Below are 23,139 nucleotides of genomic sequence, written 5' to 3' on the forward strand. Positions count from 1 at the left end.
TTTCAAATGTAACATCTATGGAATTATATTGTATTTCATCCTTTGTAGACTGCCATGAGATACATTATGAAAGGCAGTATAAAAACTGAACAATAAATAATAAATTAATAATTTAATCCACTTGAATGAGAGGAGAGCTGGTCTTGTGGTAGCAAGCATGACTTGTCCTCTTAGCTAAGCAGGGTCCACCCTGGCTGCATATGAATGGGAGACCAGAAGCGTGAGCACTGGAAGAGATTCCCCTCAGGGATTGGGGTCACTGGGAACAGCAGAAGGTTCCAAGTTCCCTCGTTGACATTTCCAAGAGAGGGCTGAGAGAGATTCCTGCCTGCAACCTTGGAGAAGCCGCTGCCAGTCTGCGAAGACAATACTGAGCCTGATAGACCAATGGTCTGACTCAGTTTATGGCAGCTTCCTATGTTCCTACGGGGTAAGAGAGACAGTTGATCGGTTCTCTCCCAGGAGAAAGTTCCGCCATTTTGGTCTCACCACCAAGGATTGCCTCTCCTTGGTACTTGCCCTCCAAATCTCCACCAAAGGCAGAGCCTCCCTGATTAATGTCAAGGCTCTCAGAAGTTGCGATGTCAGAGGGTAATCCAGGAGAAAACAAGCATGTCTCCTTTCTCTACTCTTCTAGTAGCTACGCTGTCCTTGAGAACATGCGTGCCAGCTTTCAGTTTTCTACCTGTTTGTTCCATAAAGATCTTCCTTTCTAGGAAGCACTTGTAGAAACAAAAGGAAAGATCTGGAATTGTTTTCGCTTGGTTGCAACCAACTGAAAACAAAACCCACAGAAAAGAAAGGGGCTAAGGTCAGGTTCTATTCCCCTCAATTGCTTTTTTTTTAAAGTGGGGGAGGAAAGCATCTGTAATGACGCACTTCAGTAGTTTGAGCCACAGTCAGCTGATGAAATAGCCACAATGATGGTGCCTCGATAACGTTCCTCAGGAAGACATTCCAGAGCTGAAATGACCCCCCAGGGGCAGAGCTACCAGTCTTCACCTGCATCCGTAGGAACATAGGCAGCTGCCATATACTGAGTCAGGCCCTTGGTCCATCTAGCTCAGTACTGTCTACCCAGACTGGCAGCGGCTTCTCCAAGGTTGCAGGCAGGTGTTTCTCTCAGCCACGGAGGGAACTTGGAACCTTCTGCATACAAGTAGGCAGGTGCTCTTCCCAGAGTAGCTCCCATTCCCTAAGGGGAATTGGTGGTGGATTAATGGAGAGGCAGAGGAGGCATAGGCCTACGGCGGCAAAATTGGAGGGGCAGCAAATTTTGCCCCTCCTCAAATTTTGCTCGCTCTCTCTGTGGGCAGCCATGGCTGCAGCAAGGGTGGAGTTGCCGAGGAGAAAGTCCCCCGCTTTTTACCTTATTTTTTAAAAAGGCTAACATTTTTTGATTAAGGTAAAAGGGTGGCAAAAGCCTTTTTTGCCTATGAGCGGCAAAAAGCTTAATCCACCCCTGAGGGGAATATCCTCCAATGCTCACACATGTGGTCTCCCATTCAACTGCAAACCAGGGCAGACCCTGCTTAGCAGAGGGGGCCAGTCATGCTTGCTCCCACAAGACCAGCTCTCCCAAGAATGCAGGCCACCAAGGGCCCCCCCCCCCAGCTGTCACTCAGCCGCTTCTCCCACTGGCCGTGGCGATGGCCGCCCTCTGTGCTGCTGTGCAATGCCCCTTGCTGCCCCCCTCCCCGCGCCCCCCCATTCCCATCCTGCAGCAAAGGGGGAGGGGGCTATCCCACACCTGTGTGTTTGGTTGTACCCTTGTGTCTCCTCCTCCTCTTCTTCCTCCTCCTCCTCCTCTTAAAGATATCCTGATGGGCTTGTCCAAATGGGTGTAAACGATCCTCCCCGTTTTACTGGAGAGATACAAAGGTCCAGGAATCCGACGCAGTTGAATCATCAGGGCAAGGGTTCTCAAACCTGAGTCCCCAGGTGTTGTTGGACTACAACTCCCATCACCCTCAGCCTTTGGCCATTTGTGGCTCTGGATGGTGGCAATTGTAGTCCAACAACATCTGGAGGCCAACGTTGGGGGACCCTCGGCTAAGGGTCTCTCGGGGCCAAAACCAGAAAGAAAGACTATGTGAGTGGGGAAATCGATGCAGATACGGCAACAGGGGACAATAGAAGGAAGGTTCCTACCAACTGGGCAGAAGAGAAAATTCCAGCAGGTGCAGCTTCTCTTCCCCCTGCAGTACTGGGGCGTGATAAGCTGCACCTGCCCAAGTCCTGCTGCCCAACTGGTGCAAATGAACGAACCGGAGGCTCCCACATCTCTTTCCATCTTCCTTCCGCAGGGAGACCAGCACAGAGGCAGTGGAACATGGATGAACCCATCATCCACCCCACAGGACCACAGCCTCTTCCCCATCCCCATTCCAAGTCTCTCCATCTTTGAAGGGCAGCCCAGTTTGGAAAACAGGCTTTTCCCTCCCTCTTATCACAAAGGATTGGGGAGCCTTTTAAAGCCAGGATTTATAAGCCGCGGTGAAAGGCCTTCTGATGGGCAAGAGGTCTGCTTCTGAAATTGAACAAATTGTCGTTTTATGGCTCCCGTGTGCTTGGGGCGTCGTAAATCTCGCCGTGTTTAAAGCATCTGCTCTATCCCAGCCGCACTCCTGGCTTCTTGAGAAGGAGGAGGAGAGACGTCTGACGTTTCCTGATGCTGGCTGCAACCGGGGCCCTCGAGAGCTCCTCAAAAAAGTCTTAAAAGCAATATTTATGGATGATCACTGTGAATCAGGGCCCTAAAAGGTACAGCAAGGCCTGTTCTTCATTAAAGGCTTGGAAACTCTGCACTGAGGTTTTCCCTGTGGGGAGACAAAAGAAATCGAGTGAAAGAGAAATGGCTTTAGAGTTAAGCCAGATCTTTTCCCCTCTTTCCTTCCCTTTCAGCCTTTCTTCTTCCTCCTATTCATGTTTCCCCCCCAGTTTTTAAACTCATTACTTCTTTTATTCTCTCTATTAATTTGTTTTAATTGCTTGCTTGCTTGTTTGCTTTCCCCCAACATTTGATAATCAGGGGTAGATTGCCTCTGAACATGGATGCTTGATTTTGCCATCATTTCTGAAAAACATTGATCGTCATCTGCTCCTGCATGAATTTGCCTAGTCCCTTCTTTAACATATCATCAATATGCCTGCCAGCATTTCACAATGAGGCACCACAGAGAGGCATTTTCCACGGCCACTTTGCAAGTACGGGTCTCCCTTCTGCCAGTGATCTGGCGATCCAGTGGTGAGCCCCTTCAGTCAGGCTTGTGTGAACTTTTCGCTTGGGTCACCCTTTTAACTGCCTTTCGGACCTAGTAGCCTCCCACCCAAAGTTCAGTCACTGGCAGGTTTGCTTCCAGAAGTGTTTGGACTGTGTTGAAGTTTCATCCCAGTTACGCCTCCCTTTTTCTCTCCCTCTTCTCCTTCCAAGATTTCCCTTGGAATTCACAGTGAAACCTGCCTCAAAATAGCACTGGACGGTCGCCTGGCTGTGGGTGTTGCAACTTGGAGCCGAGAGGCCTCTGTCTGTGTCTGCGTGTGTGCACACGCACGCATGTGCAATTTTGTCCGCCTGCCATTTCTGTTGGCCTGGAACCTCTCCATTGTGAGTGGCAGCAAGTGGGCATGGGTTCCTAATTCCCTTGCCCATTTCCTCTGGGGCTCACCTGTTGCTTCACAGAGACCCTGTCCCTAGGTGCCCACGCTGTTTCCTTGGCAACCCCATCCTGGAAACGTGGCGTGGAAGGCCCAATGAAAGTAGCCCTCCCGCTTAGGAATGTGTGTCCTTCATCTTGAGTTGCCAAGACAGAGAGTCTGTGAGGGTATTTAAAAATCCAGCAGGCAGCTTTGTCGCCTGTCCATTTGCATCGGTACAATCAGGGCTCTGTGTTTCGGCGTTGCAACAACAAACACTACGAATTCTTCATCAATAAGAACCATCCAAATTCAGCATCTTGGCACCTCTAAGTCTCCCAACGGCCCCTGTTTACCAAGGACCCGTCCTCTATCTCTGATGGATTGCAGTCCCTCTTTGCCTTTTAAAACATAGGCTAGCCCATCTATCAGGAGATGTCTGCTCCTCTTTAGCCCTGGTCAGACATCACGCTGTACGTGCAAAGGGATATCTGTACCGTGTGTGTTTGTGTGGATGGCTGTATAGAAATGTTCAGGGCTCGTAATGGGAGAATGTTGGAACAAGTCCCCATCTTAACGATATGGGCGCTACCTTGCCAGTATAATATATAAATGTTAGGGGTGTGCACAAACCGTTTGACAGTGAACTGGTCTGCCATGAACGGAGCCGGTTTGACGGTTCAGTCGTGAACCGGAACGGCCTCCTGGAGAGGCAGGGTGGTCCGTGATCGAACCGAACTGAGCCCAGTTCGTGGTGGACTGGTTCGCTGTGGTTTGCCAGTTCAAAGGGCTATGCTTCTAAAAGGGGAACCAGTGATGCTTCTAAGAGGCTTTTAAAGGGTGGCCGGGGGAGGGGTGGCCTGAGGGCACCTTTAAAAGTAGATACAAGGTGCTTACATCTCAACCCCCACCCCTCAAAACTCCCTGGCGCTTACCCAGTCCCAGCGGCGCAGTTCCAGAACTGACCTGGGTGCTTTCCAGATTAGCCGCTCAAAAGCAGCTAAATGCCTCGTTCCGGCAAATCGCATTCAAAGCGTAAAACCTGCAGGGGGAACAGTCTCGCGAAAACTTACAACTCGAAAAAAGAACACCTTTTTCAATCCAGATATACGACGTCCCAGCTCTATATTGCAGTGATTAAATTTGAAACAAGGCATTGGAAATCTGAACGGCACCCTGCTGTCGGCGTAGGGACTGCAGTGTTGCAACGCAGGAGGTGTGGAAGCACACTTCCGAGATCCACTGTGACCCCGTTGCAGGCTCTAATCTGGAAAGCACCCTGGCCTCTGTGGAGGCCATGTGTGTGACTTCCAGGCATACGTGGAAGCCATGCATGGTCATGCAAATGGCCTCCACGCATCCATGGAGGTCACACAAATGGCCTCCGCAGAGGCCAGGTCAGTTCCGGAACCACGGTGTCTGTTCCAGAACCAAACTTGTTTGAGCCAGTTCGATTGAACGATGTGGTTCAACTGAACCGGTTCGTGGACCAGCAGTTCAGTTCAAATTCGGACCGAATTCAAACCAAACCACACAAATCGGCTTGTGCACACCCCTAATAAATGTGTGTATATAATGTGTATATATGTATATGCATATAAAAATGCTCAGGGTTTATAATGGTGGAACGCTGAAACAACTCCCCATCTTAAAAATACTGGCTCTTCCCCTGTGAACTAAGCAAAGAGGCACCTTTTAAAAGTGGTGATTCTCTTTATTGAGCTGGGGGAGAGCAACTGGCCCTATCCATCCCCAGCACAGCATCCCTCCAGTGGCTGTTGCTGGTGTCTGTCTTGTCTTTCTTTTTAGATTGTGAACCCTTTGGGGACAGGGAGCCTTATCTATCTATCTATCTATCTATCTATCTATCTATCTATCTATCTATCTATCTATCCCACTTTGGGAACTTGTGTTGAAAAGCAGGATATAAATATCTGTCATATCCGTATTGTTGTATCCGTATCATGCCAGTATATTATATGCACTCACTTCAAAAGTGTATCTGGGGACAGGCCCCCTCAAATGCAGGGAATGGATAAGAAGTGAACTGTTGAGCACGCATTGAACACAATGTGTCAATAACAGATCTGTGTGCATACACCGTACACAGACTGCACACACATTGAATGTGATGTGTGAATAGGGCGCAAGTCCATCCTGAGACAGCCCTGGTGGGGTGCAGGGCCTAGGGCTAAGCAGCCAGGGCGAGCCCCCTTTCCAGCTAATTTTAATGGTGGCAAATGTGTGAGGGGCCCTCCAAAGAGCAAGGTCCTCAATGGTCGCCTTGCTTGCCCGCCCATAAGGATAGGGCAAGAAGTGAGGTTTCCCAGGGAGGTTCTGGACAACCTCAGGAGGATGCTTGCAACCCTCCTTCTGAAAAAGAATCCTTCCAGATTCCACAACTGGTAGGAGAAAGCAACAGAGGAGACACCTTGTATTATTATTATTATTATTATTATTATTATTATTATTATTATTATTAAGATCTACAAACTGAAATTGAAAGGCTGTGGCAGAAAAAGACCCAAATAATCCCAGTGATAATTGGCACTCTGGGTGCAGTTCCAAAAGACCTTGAAGAGCACCTCAACACCATCGGGGCCACAGAAATCACCATCAGCCAATTACAAAAAGCAACTCTACCGGGAACAGCCTATATTCTGCGACGATATCTATAACCATTGACAATAAAATTCTGGCATCCCAGGTCCTTGGGAAGGACACGATGTCTGGATAAAACAAACCAGTCAATAACACCTGTCTGACTGTGTAAACAAGAAATAATAATACACTTATATCCCACTCTTCCTCCAAGGAACCCAGAGTAGTGTACTACATACTTCAGTTTCTTCTCACAACAACCCTGTGAAGTAGGTTAGGCTGAGAGAGAAGTGACTGGCCCGGAGTCACCCAGCAAGTATCATGGCCGAATGGGGATTTGAACTCAGGTCTCCCCGGTCCTAGTCCAGCAGTCTAACCACTACACCATGCTGGCTGGTGTAGGGGACAGGGGAGAGCTCCCTTGGGTCGCTTCCAGATCTCAAGGCCACGCCCCTTTGCACGTGGCACGTGATGTCATGTGCACAGGACGTTGCTAGAGGGGCCGCCAGGAAGGGCTGGCTCCACACCTGGCCTTATTGTCCGAATTGATTATACTGTGATGATAGGGATCAAATTGAAATGTGGGGGGAAGGGGGCTCTAAGTTTGTGGCAGGTTTGCCCCTGATGCGAGACCCAGATTGTTGCAATAGGCCACGCCTGGCTCACAATAGCCACAGGCTTTCTCTTCTTCGGTCCTCTGCTCTCGGCTGTCACGCTGAACTCCTGCTGAACACCAAAGTGCAAAGCAGACCGAAAACCCGAGGTGGGGCTTTGGCAGCAGCGTTGGGGTCTTTGTGCTCAACGCAGCCTCTCAGCACCATATTAATTTCAGACGCAGGGATGCGAGGGGAGACAGACAGCCCAGTCTGAGAGTTGTCCAGCGCCGTTGCGAGATAAATCCCCTTGGAATTTAATTTAAATGAGCTGACACTGGTACAAATCATGCCAGAGCTACCAGTACTGACTCTCCACTCTGGTCTTCCTCTCTAGATCCTCACGCAGTGACACTCTAAAAGCATCCCGGACAGTCCCTAAGCCCCACTCCAAGCCATCTGTAATCTTCTTTCCTCCCCGTAATAAGAAATAACATCTGTTAAAAAAATCTCCCCGCCAATAGCCATGAGGGTGGAGAAGAACTTGTCAAAAGAAAAAGAAAAAGATTGGCAGTTGGAAACAGTGGCTTGTTTTGAAGAGGCCGCTTCGGCTCGGGCCACGGGATGACGAGGAGTACCCAGAAAGCATTGTCTCATCTGTCTACAATCTGGAGAGATTAAATGTGTTCAAAGAAACGTGCCAGGCCTGGAGGAGGCAGTCGGAACGAGAGAAAACAGAAAAGGGAGGAGAGGAGATTGTGCCAGGAAATGGGAGAGCAAGAACGAGTGGGTGGCACAGAGGCAGAGCATCGAAACAAGAAAAGGAGCCGGGAAAGGGGGCAGAGATGGGGGCGCGCGATACACTGTTGTGCGGCATTTCCCCCTTGTCCTTCCCCTTCCAGCGGACTCAGGGTGGTTGGTGCATCTGGTTCTCCTCCTTGCTGCTTTCGTCGTACTCCTACAACCAGGGCTGACCTGAAGTTCTTCATGGAAACGTTTGGCTTGAATTTGGGGGTATCTGGGGCGAAAGGTGGGGGAGAAGGCAGGAGTGCCAGGTGGAAACCCCGTCTTCTTTGAGAGGGAATCTGAAGTGGGGTTAGGGGATCCAGACACATGCTTGGGTGAAACAACCGGGGCCGACGAGAGGGGGGCGGGAAGCCGGTACAAATTGTTACCAGGGCCCGGAGATCCAGAATGGACCACACAACGCAATCCTTTTTCTCTTCTTCTCACCCTGATCCCTTCCAATTGTATGTATGTATGCATTTCTACAGTTATTTTTACATTTCTATCCCGCTCTTCCCCCAAGGAGCCCAGAGAGGTGTGCGTAGTGATGTTGAGCCTCATAACAGCCCTGTGAGGTCGGTTAGGCCGAGAGAGAAGTGACTGGCCCGGAGTCACCCAGTGAGTTTCATGGCTGAATGGCAATTTGAACTCCGGGCTCCCTGGTCTTAGTCCAGCGCTCTAACCACTATGCCACACTGTGCGACTGCTCTCTACACGCCTTGGCAGCTGTACTGAGCACCCGTTCCCTACCATTTTGCAGTAGTGTTCTTCCTTTTGATTGATTGATGAAGTGCCGTCAAGTCGGTGTCGACTATTTGTGACCACATAGATAGATTCTCTCCAGGATGATCGGTCTTCCATTTGGCCTTAAAGGTGCATCTTAGTGGTGCATTCATTGCTATCGTGATCATGTTCTTCCTAGCGGGCATCAATGGCCATCTGCCCTCCCCCTGCCCCCCAAGAAGCCCCAGGACATTATGTTGCAAAGTTGCATCATACCTAGGGAGCTTTTTTGGGGGTGGGGATTGTGGCCTCCAGCTGGAAGTTGTCACTTTCTCCACAGAAGCTCCTGTAGAGCCAGGCCAGATTATGATGGAGCTTTGTTCTAGCACCTCTCGGGACAAGATGGCGGCTCCCAAGAAGGGCCGCATTGCTTCTGCCAGCAAGAATGACTGGCCACTTTCATCCAGTGGGCTTCATGGCAGGTTGTGGATTCGGACTCAGTTTTCTCTGACCCTCATCCAACACTCTACCCCAGGCCTGCTCAACTTTGCCCACCCCAGCTGGTTTTGGACTACAACTCCCATAATCCCCAGCCACAGCAGTCAATAGACAGGGATTATGGGAGTTGTTGGCCAGCATCCGCAGGAGGGCCAAAGTTGAGCAGCCCTGCTCTAACCACTACATCACTCTGGCTAAATGGAGAGAGACAGGGAAAGGATTGGGGGTGGGGGAGATGGAGAAAGAAAGCTCACTGCAGTACGATAGCAAGAAGGGAAGAAGGAAGCAGAGCAGCCATTCTTGGAGGAGGGGGTGAGATTATTGGGGATGTCCATGAGATAGGAAGATGGCTTCCGGCCCCCTGCTTTAAAAAAAACAGGGAAAGAGGAAGAGGGGAGACACACGTAGGGCCTGGCCTTGACGTCTTGGATTCACTGGAGAGAATTCACAAGTTTGCACAAGAGAAAATCTGCATGGAGTGGCATTTTGCAGCAAACAGAGGGGTATTCTTTGGATCTTTTACCTGAGGCACCAACATGTCCTGGGACAGCCCTGTTTAGGAATGGAGTGTTGCTTTTTCAAATGCCTACAGGTTGTACAGGCTATGTGTCCCTTCAGTTTAACTGGCAAGAAAACTTTGCTTCACTGTTCAGCGCTAATTTTTTCTCCAGTGTGCCAGTGTCTAGACGGTGGCATCTTTCAAGAGGCAGGAAACAAGCCAAGAACATGTGATTGGAGAAGTCAAAAGAACAAACATTCCTTGATAACTTGTGTACTGGGCACCACAGAGGGAAAGGGAAAGTTTCAGAGGGACTCTTTTGTTCCTTTAAAAGAAAAAAAAAATGTAGCTGAGGGGAGGATGAAGAGAGAAAGAAAGAAGCACTTTAATTTTATCTGGAGGGTTTCCAACAATAAAATCTAATCCATCATTCTCTCTGTGTGACTGGTTTTAATGAAAATTTAGAGGCTGCGGCTGAAATTTTGAATTCAGTGGGGAGGCTATTAGGAAAGATGTCTAGCAACTCTGACTAACCTGCCGGACCCACGGCCCCTGTCAGAAAGTGTGAGTGCAAAATGGACACATTCTAATTTGGCACCCAGTGTCTGCTGAGCGCAGAAAGCAGGACTCCTCAAACGGAGCCGGAGAGGTCTTTGTGTGCCCCAGCTGATAAAGCCGGCATTGGGGGAATTGTGTCGGAGGCAAATACATTTCATTGGAGCTGGTTGATCTGGGTTTCTGCCAGCAACCGAATTATAAGGAAAGGGGTTGGGGGTCTTAATGACACCCACAAGCAGTAGCAGGAGCTGGCAAGCCGGTGGGGGGGCGGATAGCTCAAGTGGCTTCTCTCTTTCCTGCCCAGACCCCAGCAACAGCCACTGGAGGGGTGCTGTGCTGGGGTTGGATAGGGCCAGTCAGAGGCGTATCTAGGGAAAATAGCACCTAGGGCAAGCACTGAAATTGTGCCCCCTGTCCAAACATCTGACACCCATCTTTCAGATAACTTTACCATAATATCAGCTCAAAAATACAAGTTAAGCTCGTCAATCTTTTAATATTTCAAAAACTATTTAGCAGTGGACATAGCCAGACCAAAAAATGCTGGAAAACTACAAATTTCAGTATGCTGGGGCTCATGAAATACCCAAATACTATATGGAGGTGTACTTAGAAAACTAAACAGAAGTGCCTGTCTAATTCTCTACTATGCATTGTAGCATCACTATTACATAAATTTAAAAAATAAATGGAGAATTTGACTTTCCCCAGATATTAGGGCCTTGCAGAGGCCATTTGAGCATGTGTGGTGGCCATTTTGTTTTCGGTGGCCATCAAATTTTTTTTTCATTTTAAAAAATGGCGCCCCCTTCAAGTGGCGCCCGGGGCATGTGCCCTGCCTGCCCTACCCTAGATACGCCCCTGGGGCCAGTTGCTTTCCCCCTGCCGAAATATAAGAGAATCACCACTTTTAAAGATGTCTCTTTGCTCAGTTAGCAGGTGCTGCCTGCAGGCTGGCCATTCATCAGGTAAAGCTGTGCAGGCGAGGCCTACACAAGCAGCACAGCTCTCATTAATACGGGGGCGAATGGAAGAAACAGAGCACACCCAAACATTCAGGTGTGGGAGACTGAATTTCCAAGCCATTTCCTGCCATGAACCAATGCGGTGATCCCAGGGGAAGTGCAACAAAGTACCTCCATGTCGGGTTTTTGGCATGCATTTGCTATGTTACAAGCTAGAAGGGAAAACTTGGGAAACATGCAAGGGTGCTCCTCACCCCACCCACCCACCCCCGCAAAAACCCCAGTGTTAAAAAAAAGCTTGCGATTACTGAGCTGATTCGGAATCAAGCAAGGGGGAATTCAGCCATAACTGGGAGGCTTTTCAGCTCAGGATTACAAACCAGGCCTGTTCCTCCTTTCTCTTTTCTCAAGGAAACACCAGCTCTCGAAGGCAGGAGCAAAGGAAGCACAGACAAGGTGACAGGGAAGTGGAGAACACAAAGGGCGGCGAGGGAAAGATCAAAAAACGTCCTCTCAATTGCCAAAAAATATTCATAAAATAAAAATAAATTGGCAGAAGGAAATCTACTGGAGGGATCTCAGAGTGCCCTAGCCACTTCTGTTACTGCCCACGAGGGGTATAAAACTGTCAGTTAGCCTGAAGTGTTTGTCGGACAGTGAGAGAATGAAAAACCTCTTTGGGAAACTGAGAAAAACCTGTTTAATAACCACCACATACAAAGCGGAGGAGACACAATCGCTCGGGGGTGAGGGAAGTTGCCAGCCCTGGACTGAACGGAACACGTTTTATTTCCCGCCACTGCTCTCCGAAGGCAGAGGAAATGTCTTTTTCAGGGCACAAGGTAGCAAGGAGTGTGTTGGAAGGCGCTGATACTGTTTCCGTTTCCTGATCAACACTTGAAATATTAAAAGGGATCTCTTGAACTTTCCGTGGAGGAGGCGAGTATCAGCAGAGCCTTGAAGGCATTCCAACCCAGTCGGCCTTCATCTGTTTCTTAAATTGAAGGCTCTCTTGCCGATGAGGTGGAGACACGTCTTCCTTTCTTACACTCTCCCACGCTGGATGTATGGTTTCATTCCCCCCGCCCAATGTGTGCATGGATGAAGCTGCCTTGCTTGGTCTCTGGAGTTCAGCGCTGAGTTCAGCGCGGCTTGCTTGGATAGAGGCTGGTTCTCCAAGTTCTTGGGAAGTTCTTGGGAAGTTCTCGTTCATCCTTCTTGGGAAGTTCTTGGGAAGTTCCCCTGGAAGTTCTTGGGAGGCTGGTTCGCCCTAGTTCTTGGACGGAAGTTCTTGGGAAGTTCTTGGGAACTTCTCCAAGTTCTTGGTTCTCCAAGTTCGTGGCTGGTTCTCTTGGATGGAGGCTGGTTCTCCAAGTTCTTTGGAAGACAGCAGTAGTGGCTTGTTCTAATGAGCTGAGGGGTGCCAAAGGATGGGGTTGCCTCTCTCTCTCTCTCCCACCCCGCCTGACAGCCGCGCTGTCTGCAGGCTAGCCATTTGTCAGGGATCATGCAGCTCTACCTGTTGAATGGCCAGCCTGCAGGTAGCACAGTTCCTGTACCCATCACTGGAGTGTTGAGGACTGACCTGAGGGTCTTCTGCGTGCAAAGCAAATACTAAGGGCTCACTTAGGCCTTATACAAAATGTCCATATTTGCTCTATTTAGCCAGGGGAAAAGGCAAGAAAGAGTTACTGCAGGGAACGGACTCCACTTTAATTTATGAATGAACGAACGAACAAACGGATGAATGAATTTGCAATAGTTCAGTACCACTTGGCTGCTTCTCCAATCCATGGCCCCTCCCCCAAGCAGCCATTTCAGATTAAAAGGGGCCATATTAAGAAGATGCTTGACCTTGAACTCCAGGGAGAGAAAACAAGGATTGGGATGGAGGCTGATGTATGTTCTTGCAGTTCCTCAGTAACATCGAAGGTTGTGCTGGGATGGGTGTCTCAGGCTTTACAAGGTCTCTAAAGGCCCATTCGCATGTTAGGTTCGACACTAGTACAATGGGTGTACAGTGTACAGAGGTACGGATCGGTATGCAGTACAGTCGTTCGCATGATATGCTGAACGTAGGTATAGATGTGCACTTCCAATCCATACCATGCCTGTGAAGGGCCTGTATCCAGGTTCACCTTTCAAATGAACACAGGTAGAGTCATTCACACAAACACATGTACGAGTGTACAGACAACACTTGTACAGTGGAGCGTTTGGATTGGGCTTAAGGCTTACATTGAAGAGGGGCTGCTTCTTCTTAGAAACCGCTTCCAGGCTGAGCTATGAGCCACGAGTCAAACCATGAAAGATTCGAGCTCAGTTCCAGTTTAGGGTCATCAGTATTTTATTTTATTTGTAAACTCTTTGGTTTCGTTCCAGTCCAGACTTTATGCTTAAGAAGCAGTTTGCTTCCTGATTTGATCACCAGTTCAGACATTTCGATATCATTTGGGGCATAATATTATGAAACGCAAACACTTCTGTTTGCAATGTAATGCTTGAAAAAGATAACTATTTTTAACTGGAGGCAAACTATGCACTTAAAAAAAAATCATCTTTATTTTTGAATTCTTGCAAGGGTTTCACAAACATCTGGGGACCCCAAAGGCACCATTCAAGCCAAGCTCCTGGGTGCCCTCCAAGATCTCCAAACCCCAGAGAACAACTGTAACTGTCCCAGGTTTTAAGGGCTCCCATCTTGACAGTCTAATGGTTTGCTGTGCACTCAAAATCATGATGGGGCTGTGCTGCCATCTAGTGTTTGGAAGAGAAATGCAGCAAGCTATTTGGCGCAGACCAATTCTATTTCAGCAGATGCTCATGCCACAGCAATCCAGTTACAGCCCGACTGGCTTGTAATGCTATCTAGGTTTTAATCTAGGACAGGGCCTTCTCAGTTGTTGCCCTCCCCCCCTCGGACTCTGGAATGTTCTCCCAAAGGCCATCCACTCCTCAGTCTCCATCACAGTTTTTAGAAAGCGTGTGAAATCTTGGCGTTTTAGCCAAGGCTTCTTTATTATTATTATTATTATTATTATTACATTTATATCCCGCTCTTCCTCCAAGGAGCCCAGAGCGGTGTACTACATCCTTGATTTTCTCTTTCACACCAACCCTGTGAAGTAGGTTAGGCTGAGAGAGAAGTGACTGGCCCAGAGTCACCCAGCTAGTATCATGGCTGAATGGGGATTTGAACTCGGGTCTCCCCGGTCCTAGTCCAGCACTCTAACCACTACCGTCCCTATTGTTGCTGCTGCGTATCTTTTATGGTTATAGTGTGCTTGTTTTTAATCTTTTCATCAAATCTGCCTGCTTATATTTTAGCTCATATTTGAATTGTGTGATTTTGGTAGCCTTGTTTTAACTTCTGTGTGAACCACCTTGAGATTGTTTGAATGAAAAAGCAGGATATACATTTGACAATAAATAAATCCCCAGCCACAATGGCCAGAGGCTCTTGGAAGTTGGAACCATGCAACTCTACCTGAGAGATAGCTAGCCTACAGGCAGCTCAGGGCAGGAGAGAGAAGAGCAAATTGAGCTTCGGGAAGAGGGACATGCCTTTTAAAAATTATATACATGCATGCCCTCTGATATGATTTTATAGTGCCAGATATGGCAGGGGTGTTCGAAGCTGTGAGTAAAATAATCCAACTCAATGGCAGTGCTTGAAAGGACATAGACATTTAGGAAGCTGCCATATACTGAGTCAGGCACTTGGTCCACCTAGTTCAGTATTGTCCACACTGACTGGCAGCAGCTTCTCCAAGGTTTCAGGCAGGAGTCTCTCACAGCCCTGTCTGGAGATGTTGCCAGGGATTGAACCTGGGACCTTCTGCTTACAAGTAGATGCTCTCCGACTGTGTATGGCCTCGTCCCCTAGGGGAATATCTTACAGTGTTCACATGTAGTCACCCACCCAAATGCAAACCAGGGCAGACCCTGTTTAGAAAATGGGGCAATTCGTGCTCACTGCAGCAAGGCCAGCTATTGGGATGAATTTTGGCTGAGTTCTGATATGACTTCGCTTTTTGGACAGTGGCCACAAGGTGGCAATACAGGAAAGCAATTCAGAAACATCCTTTCTGAATTGCTTGTGAAATTTGACTTTCTCTCTGTGGTGTCCTGGAGAAGAATTTTCAGAACTTTTCAGAGCAATGGATGAACTGGAGGTTGATCATGCCGTTTCGGAGGGATGGGGCTTCTCAACAGTTAAAGGTAAAGGTGTGCCGTCAAGTCGGTGTCGAATCGACTCCTGGCAACCACAGAGCCATGTGATTTGGTTTTGGTACAATAGAGAAGGGGTTACCATTGCCATCTTTCGCACAGTATGAGATGATGCCTTTCAGCATCTTAATATATCGCTGCTGCCCGATATAGGAGTTTCCCATAGTCTGGGAAATACACCAGCGGGGATTCGAACCGGCAACCTCTGGCTTGCTAGTCAAGTCATTTCCCCACTGTGCCATTAGGTGGCGCCTCTCACCAGTTCCTAGCAGCTTAGGAAGAAGAGGAGGAAGAGGAAGAAGAGGAGGAGGGAGGAGGAGGAGGAAGAAGAGGAGGAAGAGGAAGAGGAGGAGGAGGTGGAGATGATTCTAGGGAGTCACCAGCAGCAACAACCAGCAGGCACTCACTTCTCCAGCCTCCTTGCTGGGCTTCTTACACACACACACACACACACACACACCAGGTACATATACCACACATTGATAAATGATGAACTAAAAATCATCTATCTATCTATCTATCTATCTATCTATCTATCTATCTATCTATCTATCTATCTAATAATGACTCACAGCATCTTGACTCACAGTAAAAATGACTCGCAGCAACTTCCCAGGGCCTAGGTAGGTCTGGTCCTGGTTATCTGTCCCGGTTAAATGTGGTTTATCCAAAGTGGTGGATGACCAGGATGGTCTGGGAGACCTGCGTCCTCGCCGTCAGCTCTGCCAGACTCAGCAACCCTGGCCGTTAGAGCTAGGGTTGCTGTGTGTGCCTGTGCGAATGCAGCCAGTGACGGCAGGGATGCCTCTGAAATCCTTCGGAAGTCTTTTGAGCCCCACAGAGAGCAACACTTCCATTCAGACAGGCAGACCCCACACTAGCCTTCAGATCGTGAAACCCCCAAGGCAGGCTGCAACCTCACTCTTCTTTTGATGGGCCACGGACTGGCTGCTTCGTTCTCACAGCAGAGCATGTCCTCCAGGGCTGATCCTTTGATCTAGGCTTGGTGCCATGAATTGAAACCCACCTGCTCCATTATGACTGGCAGGGGATTCAGCCCTGAAGTTGTCAAAGATGATACTGAAAAGCGCTGACGGCAGATTCCACTAGAGGGGTGTCTTCCTCCATTATGGACCAGGTTCCTCTTTCATGCCTTAGCATTGCCACCCCTTCTTCCAACCTCTCACACAGTCCTGGAGCATTTCCAGACAGCCGGCTTCACCTCAGGCTTACTGCAAGGCGGAGGCTTTCCTGCGAGTTCCAATTTGTTGAGGAAAAACCCGAATCATGTGTGAAGTGCTCCCCGATCGCTTGCAGGGACGTTGGGGTCAATCTGGCCGATAGGTGAACACACACCCTCCATTCTACAAGAGAAATGAGCTAAAAACCCCATGATTATGTTGTTCTGCCGAAGCTTTGAATCAGGACAGCACAAATGAGGCACTCACACAATGCAGAGATGCAACAGATCTGTGCCCTCAGTGTGGGGTTCACGGGTGACTTAATTTCATACATTTTCTTTTTCCTGTCTGGTACACCCTGGCAGATACCTTGGGTAGGGGTGCGCAAAAGGGTTCGAATCGGACCGATTCGATATCGAATAGGTTCAGCTTGAAGGTTCGGGGTCGAGCCGAACCACCCCCCAGTTCAGCTTGACCCCAGACCGAACACACCCACACACACCCACACACACCATTCAGAGGTTTGTCAAACATTTTTTTGGGGGGGATTATTATTTTTATTTTTCAACCTACCACCTCTGGGGGGGCTTCTACAGGGGGGCAGGGGGCTCCACGGAGGTTCCCCCGCCCCCCGCCAGCCTTCCTTTTTGTAAGAATCACCCAGTTCAGGCATCTTTGGCCCTTTCTGGGCCTATTCCCCGGCACGGTGGCCATTCTGGAGGCCACCACGCCTGCACAATGGGACCCTGCATGGTGGGGTTTTGTGCACCCCGCCAACCTGGGGTGTATGTTTTCATGTTGTCATCAGTCTGTAGTGCTTAATTGAGGAAATGAGTCCCTCTCTTCCTGCTGGCTCATCGTGGGAGCCAAGAGAATCCGTTCTATTCCGAGCCTCCGCCCCACCCCGCCAGAAGCAAAAGAAGAGGGTCATCTTGGGGCTACTGTGGAAGGAAATGGATGGTTTCCCAAATCGCTTGAGAAGCTCACTTTGGCCATCAGCATAATCCAATTGTCGTCCCACATCTCCTTTAATTAACTCTGCTGACGCCAAATCTCTTTGACTCGACTAAGCAAGAAATATTAAGTCGGATCATTACAGTAATAAGAAAATGAAGGTTTAATGGCAGAATGCAAGGAAGCACAGAAGCAAGTTCTCAGAGTTATCCTGAGTGATATTGGGAAGTAATTGAGTCATATCATGGTGCAGAGGTGGGGGGCTCGGGCAGGCCTGCTCCCACTAATTTTTTCTCTGCCTCCCCCAATTTTTAACAAACAGATAATTCTTAAATAACGGGCTGTTGCTTGCATTTAGGACTGATGCAAGCCAGAAAGGTTTCCCACACCCTCACCGCTATTTTTGGGCTGTCTACAGGCCTGGTGACCACCTTAAGTGGTGCAGCAGTGAAATGCTTGACTAACAAGCAGACGGCTGCCAGTTCGAATCACCGCTGGTACTATATCGGGCAGCAGCGATATAGGAAGGTGTTGAAAGGCATCATCATCTCATACTGCGAGGGAGGAGGCCATGGTCAACCCCTCTTGTATTCTACCAAAGAAAACCACAGGGCTCTGTGGTCACCAGGAGTCGAAATTGACTTGATGGCACACTTTGCTTTGCAGGTCTGGTGACTATGCCATCAAGGAGGACTCAGAACAGCCATGGCCTCAGAAAGGGAATCCGGTCAAATCTGGAGAAAGACTCGTATTGACCTTTGGAGAGTACTTGGACATGGAGAGGTGTCGCTGCAGTGCTGCAGTTGATCAGCTTTTAAAAACTAGTATCTGAACCAGAACTGAGCTGGAGAGAGAGAGAAATACAGATGAACCTCAGCCAGACTTGTTAGTCAAGCCTTTCCCCGCTGCGCCACTTAAGGTGACTCCAAGGGGCGGTATAGAAATACATTAAACAAACCAACCAACAAACAAGCAGAGGGTTGGATTTGAAGCTCTCCAGCCGGGGTCCCTGAAATCCCATAACCCGGTGGTTCTCCAGGCCTCCGAGGTGGCTAGACATTCCGGGAACCTCCCGAGGTGTCCTTTCCCGGCTCCTGCTCCTCCTCCTCCTCCTCCCCTCCTTTCTGTGCACCTGTGGGAGAGATCAAAGGGCCTCCCTTCACTCCTCACCTGCTCCCACAGCCAAGTCCTGCGTCCTGGCTCCAGGTGCTTGGAGGCATCTCCTCAATAAGAGCTGTCATTCCGTCCAGCAGCATTGCTGGGACTTGTTCAGAATTGGGCCTGGCACGGGGGAACGCTTTGCCGATGCCGTGCGGGAATCAAATAATGATTTATTTTGGAGTACGGGGAAAGGCACAGCTGGTGCCAGCAAACAGGGCCTTAAATAACTGTTATGCAAGGCCCGGTGCTGGAAAGAGGTGGCGGTTGGCAAAGCACCGTGACCTGAAGTTAACTTCTCCATTCACGTACGTGCTTCTCTATAGCCTGCCCTACCAAATGATTGGTTTTTTTTATCATCATCATCAGCCCTAGCATTAGCACGGATATCCCACTCTTCCTCCAAGCAGCCCGTGGTTCTGTTTATCCTCACAAGAACCCTGTGAGTTGGGTCGGGCTGAGAGCGAAGTGACTGGCCCAGAGTCAAGCAGCGGTTTCATGGTTGAACGGGGATTCGAATTCGGGTCTCCCTGGTGCTAGTCCAGTAATCTACTCACTACGACATGCTGGCTCTCCAGAAAACACAGCCTGCTAGCCCAAAGGGAAGATAAGTCTTGCAAGCTGAAATTCAGATGCCCCCACTGTCTTCCTTTCCCAGGGAGAGAGAGCCCTTGCTTTGGGAGATCTGCCCCACTGGGTCCCATTTGTTGCCTTGCGGAGATTCCTTCTTAAGAAACAAAGCATGGCTGACACGAGGGCTGCACTTCCTGCAGGCTGCCCATTCAACAGGGAGAGCTGTGCACTAACCGCACAGCTCTACCTGATGAATGGCTAGTCTGGGGACAGCACAGCTCTCAGACAGGGCAGGAGAGAGAGAGGAACAATCCAAACTGCCTCCTTTGGTGCCCCACCCCGCCCCGGCTCATTCGGATGAGCATCTTCTGCCTGTGGGTTTTGGGAAGCTTGATGGTTTGTTGCTTGCTGAAGTCTTTGTCTTTCTAACAAGGCAGGATATGCATTTGTGAAATAAAATAACATAAATACAAATAAATAAAGACTAGCAACTTGATTTAGAGAGAGGGAGAGAGATGTTGGTCTAAGATGCCAATACACGGTACATAAGGACAGCCCTGCTGGATCAGGCCCAAGGAGACTTATCTAATAGTCCAGCATCCTGTTTCCCACAGTGGCCCACCAGATGCAATTGGGAAGCCCACAGGCAAGAGGTGAAGGCATGCCCTCTCTCCTGCTATCATTGCCCTGCAACTAGTATTTGGAGACATCATGCCTCTAAGGCTGGAGGTGGCCTATAGCCATCAGACTAGTAGCCATTGATAGACCTGCCCTCCACGAATTTGTCTAAGCCCCTTTCCAAGTCATCCAAGCAAGTGGCCATCACCACATCCCATGGCAGAGAATTCCATCGATTAATTATGCCCTGTGAGAAAAAGTCCTTCCTTGTGTTGGTCCTAAATTTCCCAGCATGGTGTGGAGAAAGTGGATAGAGAAAAATTCTTCTCCCTCTCTCATACTTCTAGAACCAGGGCTCATCCCATGAAATTGATTGCCAGGAAGTCTAGGGCCAACAAACGGAAGTACTTTTTCACACAATGTATAATCCACTTGTGGAATTCTCTGCCACAAGATGTGGTGACAGCCAACAACCTGGATGGCTTGAAGAGGGGTTTGGATAACTTCATGGAGGAGAGGTCTATCAATGGCTACTAGTTGGAGGGTTCTAGGCCACCTCCAGCCTCAAAGGCAGGATGCCTCTGAGTACCAGTGGCAGGGGAGTAACAGCATAGAATATGAATGTCATTTATTCCTTTATTGGTTTATTTAAAGCAGCTACAATTTGCCAAGTGCTGTGCACAGATTAAAAAATAAAATGTTCACCGACTCTAACAGACAGGATACAAAAGGAGAAAGGGATGGGACAGGAACAGGAAAACAAGTGCATATTCAGGAATGGGATCTTGCCCAAAATGTCTCTCTCTGCCCATCAGTGCCTCATCCAGCATGAGATTTGGCTTTCTTTGATCTGAACCCGACAACAGAACCGGGTTTGTCCCCTCCCATTTTTTATTCTGCATCCTTTTATGGAATTGTTCTCACCGTTGCATCACGTCGGAGAAACGTTATAAAAATCAGCATGGACAAGTCTCATGATATTTCATCTTCCCACCCGTGGCCTGAACTGGAGACACTCCCCACCGGGTTAAGGAACCACAAACGCTTTAAGAGCTATCGAAAACATCTGGGCCCTAGGAAACGTCTATCCGGAGAGGCTGACCTCTGAATGGGGTACCAGGCTCCTATGCTGGCATTTTTCTGGCAATGTTAAGGTGGAGGGGGAGAAAGGAGATCAGATCAGAAATCCTGCAAATAAGTCCATCCAATTTTCCTTTTATTTGAGGAAACAACTTCACTGACGTTAATTGGACCACCCCGAAAGAAACTCTTTCGAAGAGCGTGTGGCAGCATGGTGTAGTGATCCGACAGACCTGGGTTCAAATCCCCACCCACCCCAGCTATAAGGATTGCATGTGTGACCTTGGAACAGGTCACTTTCATTTTCTTACCCTAATCTACCGCACAACGTAAAACACCATGTTCCAGCCCAGAACATCTATTCCCCCTTACCCCACAGATTGCAGACTAACACTTTTTCCACACCCAGATCTTGTCTCGTCCCACCTAGGAGGAGGGCTTGAGTTGTTTATACCCTCCTTTGCTTCAGGAGTTTGTGCAAACATGAAACTTCCTCTGCAGATTTGAACTCAAGGAAATAATAGCCGCATGTTTGATACAGAAAGAAACCGTATGAGCGACGTGGCTCGTCTGGAATTGGTGGCAGCACAAACCTTGCTATGGCAGTTTCCCCAAAAAGGCCTTGATCGAGTTACATCTGGGGTTTCTCAAGCATGGGTTCCCCCCAGATGTTATTGGAATACAAATCCCAAGGTCTGGCCATTGAGGCGGGGAATGATTTCATTCATTCATTCATTTTAACACTTATATCCCGCTCTTCTGCTGATAAGCCCAGAGCGGTGTACATGCTTATTTTTTATCCTCACAACAACCCTGTGAGGTAGGTTAGGCTGAGAGATACATGACTGGCCCAGAGTCACCCAGTGAGTTTCATGGTTGAATGGGGATTTGAACTCGCGTCTTCCCGGTCCTAGTCCAACACTCTAACCACTACACTATGCTGGCACATAATGATGGGAGTTGTCGTCCAACAACATCTGGGGACCCAAGTTTGAGAACTCCCTCCTCTCACATGGAGGAACAAGCATCCAGAAGTCTAGGTACTTTGCCTTTTGCTTGGCTTGTTCTGCTCCTCCAAGACCCATGAAAACACACAGACAAGTGATTAAAAATTAACAGTGCTTATTCTCACCCAAATCTTGACAACCTTCAGCAGAGAGCGGTAAGAGACCATTTAAGGCTCAGCCACCATGTTCTCGGTATCAATCTGGAATTTGGCTGTCGAAAACCGAACGCTATCTGTCTTCACCCTTTTTCTCTTTCCTGTGTCATCTTCTCTGTGGTTGCCCCTCTTCACTCCCTTATATCCTGTTTTGACATCATCCCCCCAATTTTGTCCCTTCAATTCTCTTAATAATCATTGAGACGAATTCAGACCACTGATATAACCTAATTCGTCACCCCTCTGTAGCCTATAAATCAATTGGTCAATCATACCGTGCGTAGAATTTGCACAGCCGATACCTGCAAAATTTGTATCTAGGTGCTTTTAATGAAACTACCTATAGCACAGCTGCATCATACAGAACTTATGCCACATCCCTTCAAATCACCTTTGAAGTAGAACTCAAGCTAAACTGGGAAAGTTGCCAAGATGTGCTTGGTCATACCCGCATGTGCCCCCGAAAGAACACCCTTTGACATTTGGAAACTGTTTGAAACTTCTAAAAAAACCCAGATCACAATGGAGCCAGCAGATAAGGTATGATGTTGTCATCACAAGCCCCAAAGCCTACTTTTTCCTAAAACCACCGTCAAGCAAACTGGTCAACCTGGCCATAGAAGAATGCCCTTCCTGGGGTCTAACAGTAGCTCATTTCATTCATTCATTCGTTTTTTATACCATCCCATCCAAACACTGCAAGTAAAAACAAACAAACAAACAAACAAACAAACAAACAAACAAAAACCATTTAAATCAAATGGCTTAAAACAGTATAAAAACAAATGTAAACTAGTTCAGAACTGTTAAAATATTTAACAGTGAAATTCAAATTAAAAATATTAAGAACAATTAAGAATATTTAAGAACAATTTAAAAACCTTGGAAGGCCAAGCCGAACATGTAAGTTTTTAGGGCTCTCTTGAATGCCAGCAATGAGCCCAAACTGCGGATATCTGCCAGGAGTGCATTCCATAGGCCAGGAGCAGCTACAGAAAAGGCCCTGTTCCAAGTCTCCACCAGATGTACCGGTGGTAACTGGAGATGGACCTCTCCAGATGACCTCAACGTGCGTTGGGGATCATACAGAAGAAGGCGCTCTTTAACGTAACCCGGACCTAAGCCGTTCAGAGCTTTCTGTTCTAAATACACTCTAAAATGCCACAGCAGTGCTAAGATTGTATTATTATTATTATTATTATTATTATTATTATTATTAAAACATTTTGATGTATTTATCCTGTCTGTGGCTTATTAGTTGTAAATAGTGTGTGGGTGAGGGGTGGGGAAATCTAGCTCTAAAAAGAAATGAAGTTGATTTTTT

The 23,139-nt window shown here is 48.3% G+C and overlaps 1 protein-coding gene across 6 annotated transcripts in view; it reads left to right on the forward strand.

The window, feature by feature from the left end:
• Window positions 1–23,139, forward strand: part of LMF1 (lipase maturation factor 1) — a 317,423-nt gene that overhangs the window by 190,627 nt on the left and 103,657 nt on the right. Inside the window, exon 12 of one of the 6 annotated variants that reach the window (XM_053275923.1) lies at window positions 7,228–7,254. The exons of the other annotated variants lie outside the window; for them this stretch is intronic. The gene's annotated coding sequence lies outside the window, so the exon portion shown is untranslated. Of the gene's footprint in view, window positions 1–7,227; window positions 7,255–23,139 lie in introns of those variants that run through there. 6 annotated transcript variants of the gene reach the window in all.

Source organism: Hemicordylus capensis, chromosome 13 (genome assembly GCF_027244095.1).
Source record: "Hemicordylus capensis ecotype Gifberg chromosome 13, rHemCap1.1.pri, whole genome shotgun sequence".
Classification (NCBI taxonomy): Eukaryota; Metazoa; Chordata; class Lepidosauria; order Squamata; family Cordylidae; genus Hemicordylus; species Hemicordylus capensis.